The sequence below is a fragment of the Budorcas taxicolor genome, chromosome 5 (assembly GCF_023091745.1).
Source record: "Budorcas taxicolor isolate Tak-1 chromosome 5, Takin1.1, whole genome shotgun sequence".
Classification (NCBI taxonomy): domain Eukaryota; kingdom Metazoa; phylum Chordata; class Mammalia; order Artiodactyla; family Bovidae; genus Budorcas; species Budorcas taxicolor.
This window is the reverse complement of record NC_068914.1, coordinates 106,504,152-106,512,055: the sequence shown is the minus strand read 5'-3', so window position 1 is coordinate 106,512,055 and position 7,904 is coordinate 106,504,152. Positions and strand designations below refer to the sequence as shown.

General features: G+C 38.4%; 1 non-coding gene across 1 annotated transcript; it reads right to left on the bottom strand.

The window, feature by feature from the left end:
- Window positions 1–6,853: 6,853 nt before the first annotated feature.
- On the bottom strand, window positions 6,854–6,993 carry LOC128049158 (small nucleolar RNA SNORA18). The gene has a single exon (XR_008199520.1). It is a non-coding gene; the product is annotated as a small nucleolar RNA SNORA18 (small nucleolar RNA).
- Between the last annotated feature and the right edge of the window lie 911 nt (window positions 6,994–7,904).

Here is a 7,904-nt window from a genome sequence, read left to right as displayed (position 1 = left end):
ACATTTACGACTGGGTGGCTTCTTTAAGATATATTTGTGGGTCGATCCACAAAGTATGATCTTGTACGTTGAGGTTTTGCCAGCAAATACTGAACCTTTCATTTTGGGACCTTCTCCACCTCCTCTTGTCTAAGTGGGCTGTTTTTTGGTTGTTGTTTCTTTTGCTTAGGGTATTTGTTATGGCAACAATCCAATTTATTTAAAATGTTTTATCACATTTCTGGGGCTTCCTGGTTACACCATCTTGAATTATTTAACTCAGTGTAAATACTAAGGTAGTATGTATGTGAAAGCCCTGCACCATATGTGGTTATGGAAATGTGCTTGTTGACATGTTTCCAAGCATCTGCTCTTATGCATCTTTTATTATATTTTGCCTCAAACCCATACAACAATTGATCTCTACCACCTCATAATTTTTAATTTAAGACAGTTTTCCCTCTGATGTTTTTAATATTTGGGAGCAAAAAGCATCTGTGTTAAAGAGAAGAATAGTTAGGAAAAATGTCTTTCCTGAGATCTTTAATTTCCTTTGTCCAATGCGTAGTTTTTAGGGAGAACTGAAGTCTGCGCATTTAGAAGTGTCAGGTCTTCTGAATAGTATCTCAAATGGAAAAACCAAAGTTTATTCAACCTGTGATTCACATGGAAGTTCACATAAAGGCTGCTGAGAATAAAATTCCTCTTTCCATCCTTCTTCTCCAGACTGAAAATTTGGACTTACTCTGGGTTCCTGGTTACAGTGCTCTCAGGCATCCTGCCTTTCTGCACAGGATGGAATTTCACCATGTCCAGTGTTGACTAATGGCTTCTTTTATATTGCAAATCTGCCTTAAGATCCTTTGGTCATCTCTATGGAGAGAAGATGTAATAAATCCCCACGTACAACCCCACAGAGACCTGTACATGTACAGCTGCTGATTTCTGAAAATAATGAATCATGTAATAAGCTAGTGTTCATCTACCTTCTTGAAATAGCACTTGAAACAATCTATTATTAACAATGTTTCCTGAGTTCTCAAAACCAGAGTATCAGCTCTAGCTAGAGGACACAACTCCCTGTTTTTTCTTTTTGGCTGCGAGTAAGGCATGTGGGATCTTCGTTCCCCAACCCAGAGATTGAACCCACACCCCACTGTGTGAAGTCTTAACCACTAGACCACCAGGGAAATCTCTAGGGGACAAGCTTCTTGATTTACCAAAACATGCATTGGTTTAAATGAGTGAAGGAAGCGCAACCACCTAGATGATAGAGCTTGCTGCTTTTAAAAGTAGGGGAGGTGCCCAAGGACCTCCAAATACCATGTGTATCAGTGTCTTCCTGGTGTGGTTTGCAATCCACTATCAGAATGCAAGATGATTTTCAGTGGTATATGGATAAACTTTCAAAAAAAACCTGTGGTCATTATTCACTTGTAGTGGGTTGAATTGTGTCCCTCTCAAAATTCCAGAGCCTCACCCAGAACTACACAATGTGACCTTAAGTGGTTGCAGGGTCTTTGCGGATGTAATTAGTTAAGGATCTTGAGATGAAATAATGTTAGACTTACAGTGGGCTTTGAATACAATGACTGGTGTCTTTATAAGAGAAAGGAGAGGGAAATTTGGACAGAGACATTAGAGAGAGGACAGGCTCGTGCAAATTGTAGACAGAGATTGGAATGATGTGTGTACAAGCCAAGCAACATCAGGAAGCTAGGAGAGGGGGTGTAGGGCTTCCCATGGGGCTCAGTGGTAAAAACTCTGCCTGCAATTCAGGAGACGGGAGTTCATTCCTGGGGTTGGGAAGATACCCTGGAGAAGGAAATGGCAGCCCATTCCAGTACTCTTGCCTGGAAAATTCCATGGACAGAGGAGCCTGGTGGGCTGCAGTCCATGGGGTTGCAAAGAGTCGGACATGACTGAGCATGAATGCAAGAGAGGGGTGTGGAATAGTTTCTCCTCCAAGAGGAACCAACCCTGTTGACCCCTTTATTTTGAACTTCTGGCCTCATAAATAGTAAGAGAATATATTTCTGTTGTATTAACCCACCCAGTTTACAGTATTTTGTTATGGTAGCCCTAGGAAGTGAATACATTTAAAATTTATTTTATAAAATATGCATGGTGTATAGAACTTGTTATTTCACAGTAATTATTATTTAGACAGAAATTCCCTAATTAATTTAGGTAGCAAAAAAGTGCATTGCTTTAAAAAAATTAAGTAAATAATCCCATAGGAGGTAGGAAGATGTTGCAAAAGTGATGCAGGTGCCACATGGATGGAGGACCAGTTCAGGAAGCATTGCTCTTTGCAACCCACAGGCTCCTCCTTCCACCTGGAGTGGCACTATGGAAGATTTGAGTCAGCTCTTACCTCCACCCCAAATCAATGCTGTGATTTGGATAAAATACAAATAATGGCCATGACAAGCCCATCTTCCTCAGCAGTAAAACAGGGCCAGTAATAAATATCTCACAGAACTTATGTGGGATTTATGAATTCCTTTTCCTTCAGTCTTGAAACACTGAAAGCTTAGTTATCTGAACCCACTTTTGCTAAGTGTGGGGGTGGGATCTCCTGGCAGCTGGGCTATGTACAAAAGAACGTTTTGTAATCAGTACCCTCAAATGTGAGTTGAGGGTGATAAATATACAGGGCTGAGCAATAAGAGAAGTGAGTTGTGGTAATGCAGTAGGAACTGATGCAAATGGCCCTTGATGAGTCATAGCTGAAGCCAGCTATCTATTATTTCTGGGCCTCATTACGCATTTTTTTGAGTTATGATAGCCTTTACTTCTTTCTCTTTTCAACCCTGTCATCTTGGGTTCATAAAAGTGAGGAAAAGAATTCTAGACATAGTCTGATATATCTTAGATATACTAAAGTGCATATTTGAGAAAGTTCAGAGAAATTTTATAAATTTGAAGTGGATTCCTGGAAATACTCAAAAATGGTTTCCTAAGCAGACTTGGTTGATATCAGCAAGGTGACCTGGAGTGTGAATAACACACCTTACATCTGTTATATCCTAGACAGTCGGTAGGTACTGTGTTTAATGCTATCTTATTTAGGCAGCCCTGAAATCTCTGAGGTAGGTAATAAAATACTAAAGCTCTTATTTTAGAGGTGAGGAAACTGAGGCATGAAGAAGTTAAATAACTTGTCCCAGATCATCAAGCAAGGCAGTCTGCTCTGAGAGAGCTTGCCCTCGTAACCCCTTTATTATGCTCTCTAAAGGCTTAAAAAATGTAGTAATACAGGAAAGGGGAGAATGCCTTTAAATGGTGCAAGAGAAATAACTTGGTCTTTGAAGTCAGGAAGATCTTATTGCAACCCTGGCTCTGCCATTTAGCAGTTATTTGACCTCAGGCAAGCTACTTGAGCTTGATGCAACTCAAGATTTTCCGTATGTAAAATGGATGCAATAATATATCCATCATAGCATTCTTGTGAGGCTTAAACAAGATGTATTCAGTGCAATGTGAGATGCATGGAAAATAGCCTGCATTGTACCAAATATTTCTCCTGAGGTAACTTGCTTAATCTTTACAAACAACTCTTTGAAGTGGATGTTCTTATCACTCCTATTTTACAGATGAGAAAATTAAGATTTAAAGACATGAAGTAACTTTCCCAATGTTACCTAGTCGGCACATGGCAGAGCTGAAATTCAAACGTAGGAAGTCTAACTCCACAGCACAAGCTCTCATCTAATACTTTCACTATCTTCCTTTTCCATGGACTTGGGAGTTGGGGTTAAATACAAGCTTGAGAAGATTCTACAGGTGTAGCAACCAGTGAAAAAGCCTGTTCATATTTAGGGCACGTTCAGATAAAAATAGGGTCCAGTACAGATATTATCTGTGCTGTTCAGATTGTATCTGGAGTGGTGTGTTGAAGTTTGGATGATTTTTTTGGGGGGATGATATATTTTTTTAACTAAGAAAGTGGACTTGGAGGAGGAAATGGCAACCCACTCCAGCATCCTTGCCTGGAGAATCCCATGGACAGAGGAGTCTGACAGACCACACTTCATTGGGTCACAAAGAATTGGACATGACTGAAGCATCAAGGCTGTATATTGTCACCATGCTTATTTAACTTATATGCAGAGTACATCATGAGAAACGCTGGGCTGGATGAAGCACAAGCTGAAATCAAGATTGCCAGGAGAAATATCAATAACCTCAGATATGCAGATGATACCACCCTTATGGCAGAAGGTGAAGAAGAACTGAAGAGCCTCTTGATGAAAGTGAAAGAGGAGAATGAAAAAGTTGGCTTAAAACTCAACATTCAGAAAATGAAGATCATGGCATCTAGTTCCATCACTTCATGGGAAATAGATGGGGAAACAGTGGAAACAGTGTCAGACTTTATTTTTCTGGACTCCAAAATCACTGCAGATGTGATTGCAGCCATGAAATTAAAAGACGCTTACTCCTTGGAAGGAAAGTTATGACCAATCTAGACAGCATATTAAAAAGCAGAGACATTACTTTGCCAACAAAGATCCATCTAGTCAAGGCTACGGTTTTTCCAGTAGTCATGTATGGATGTGAGAGTTAGAGTATAAAGAAAGCTGAGTGCCGAAGAATTGATGCTTTTGAATGGTGGTGTTGGAGAAGGCTCTTGAGAGTCCCTTGTACTGCAAGTAGATCCAGCCAGTCCATCCTAAAGGAGATCAGTCCTGGGTGTTCATTGGAAGGACTGATCTTGAACTGAAACTCCAATACTTTGGCCACCTGATGTGGAGAGCTGACCCATTTGAAAAGACTCTGATGCTGGGAAAGATTGAGGGCAGGAGGAGAAGGGGACGACAGAGGATGAGATGATTAGATGGCATCACGGATTCAATGGACATGAGTTTGGGTAAACTCTGGGAGTTGGTGATGGACAGGGAGGCCTGGTGTGCTGCGGTTCATGGGGTCACAAAGAGCTGGACACGACTGAGCGACTGAACTGAACTGAAGCTACTTAGTATGTGTGCATGCAACAAACTGGAAATGACTATGATAACAAGAGAGGTTGGAAGCAATCTCAAAAGAAAAAGTTTTGATTTGATGAAGGCCTGCTTGCAAAGAGTTGGAGAGATAGATGTCTTTGGGAAAGGTTGATTGTCCAGCAAGTTGACAATACTTTGGTCTAATCAATATGGGTTCTGACTCTGTTCCCCAGACTTACAGGTCCAAGAATATCACTGTATCAGTTAATCAACATTCAGAGGTGATCATGTACGTGCTAATTGACCCATACTAACCAAACTTCTAATAGGCCAGTACATATACCTGAATGCTAGTTACTTAAAATTAGGAACATAAGCACCAAACATATTTTATACATGTATTTGCTGATCAGAGCATCTTGTGTGTGTGTGTGTGTGTGTGTGTGTGTGTGTGTGTGTTGGGAGGGGCTTATATTCTTTTGTCAGAATGTATATAACACTGTGGTAAGCTAACTTGTCAGCTTTCAAGTAGGGTAAAATCACAGGCCTTTTACAGTTTCTAACTTAGAATGATGGTCAAAAATTGATATGTCATAAATTAAAAAAAAATTGATATCTCATGGACTTTGCTGGTGGCCCAGTGGTTAAGACTCTGTGTTCCCAATCCAGGGGACCTGGTCAGAGAACTAAGTCCCACATACTACAACTAAGAGTTTGCAGGCAGCACCTAAAAATACCATATGCCACAACAAGACCTGGCTCAGCTAAATAAACAAATGTTTAAAAAATTGATTTCTCATTATTTTATTAATGATTTATTAACTTACTTTCATTAACTTTATATCTCATTATTTTATTAACTAAATTTAATCATATGAACAATAGTTCATATATGATTTTGGATATTTGTATCTTGTCATCTGCAAGTTGTATTCTTATATTCTTAATTAATATATTAAGTTATTTTTAATTAGATGGTTAATTTTTTTAACAGTATAAGGGTTTTAAAATTTTATTTGTAACATTAGGCAAAATTATTTAAAGTCAGTACATTATTTAAAGAATTTTACATGTGATTGCTTCCACTTTCCATCAAAGTCACTTTAGGTCCTCCAAAGCTTGAGTCAGGGTTTATCTTCAAGACAGCCCTCTTCCCACCCCCAAAGTTTTGCTTTATTTCAATCTCTAAATGATGCCTGGCGCTGATCCTAGGATTGAGTACAGAGTTCCAAGAGTAGCATGAAGTTTTAGTGTCATTTCCATATTCCTGAATGGTATGAACTTGGAAAAGACCTTTACCTTCTATGAAGATGTAATTAATGGAAAATTGTCTGTGAGCCTCAAGGAATCATAAATAAATAATGCACATACATACTTTCATTAGTTTAACTTAAAACACATAAGTGTAATAGCTCACAAATATTTGTATGTAAGACCAAGGTCTTTGGATGTTGAACACCATGTAATCATTCTCCAATAAATAATCTGTAATTGATCATTTTTAACTTTTAGTTTTAGTGTCTTCAAAAGGGATGATAATTTAAAAAGAAACTTGGGAAGCAATTTTAAGAAGATATCTCTTTTTAAAATAATCTATGCTTAATCCACAGTTGTCCTGTCAGTCAGCCCATAATTCTTTTAGTTGGACTTCTTTTATCTCCATTTGAATATGCACACACTGATAATATCAAGCATTTCCCCACCTAGGATCTTTGGGACCTAATTCTTCGAGTAATTTACTTTAGGGTGATTTGTAGGGTCAGTGTAGATGGACTTGCCTAGGTTTTCAATTTCAGACACCCTTTAAACTTAATGAGTTCAAGTCATAAACACTTCAAAGCTATTACACCCAAGAATATTACAGGCTGTGGGATATGCTAATACCTAAGGTAGACAGATTAACTACTAGGTCTCTCATACTTTTAATGGTTCTTGTAGTTCTTTCCAGAGATCTAACAAATAGTTCTGTGAATGAAGCAAAACCACCTAGTTAACTCCATGAGGCATTTCCAACAATGTGAGCATGTGAGTCTATAAGAAAAACCCCATAGGGATAGATGTCAACTCTTGGGTTGTTTTTTTACTGATCTATAGATTCTTTGTATGAATATATATGTATTTAAAATATTTGTCTGTATTTAGATAACTCAAATAAACTGAGATACATATATATTTAAAGTAAAATAAAGTATAAAATTTTATTATATCAGTTGCAAATGTATTTTGTCATAATTCACTTGCTTTTCGACTTTGCTTATATGTCTTCTGCGATACACATAATGTATGTTGAGTTTTATGTTTTGTCAAGATAGCTTTCTCTTGGGCAATTCCCTGGTAATCCAGTAGTTCAGACTCTGGCCAGTGTTCAATTGCTGGTCAGGGAACTAAGGTCTCACAAGCCCTGTGGCCCCCCCCAAAAAAAGATTGCTTTCTCTCCCCAAGGTATAAATATATTTTCCCATATTTTCTTTTATCCTTTAAAAAATTTACATCTTAAATACATGTGGAATTTATGTTTTTTTATGTATGGTGTGAGAAAGGCTCTGTGTCCTAACACGTTTTTAAATAATATGCCAGTACCTTTTCTGATTTTTAAATGCCTCATTTATCACATACCAAGATCATTGACTGTTTTTCACAGTACCACATTATTTCAATTACTGTGACTTTATAATATACATTTTGATACCTGCTGAAGTTAGTCCTGTTTCTTGTTCTAGAAAAAACCCTTGGCTTTTTTGGCTCATCTCATAAACTTTAAAACTAGCATGCCAGTTCTGTAAACTGTGTGCTCAGTCATGTTTGACTCTTTGCAACCCCAGGCTCCTCTGTCCATGGATTATCACAGCAAGAATACTCGAGTGGGGTACCATTTCCTCCTCCAGGGGATCTTTCTGACCCAGGGATCGAAACTGCATCTCCTGTGGCTCTGGCATTAACAGGCAGATTCTTTACCTCTGAGCCACCTGGGAAGCC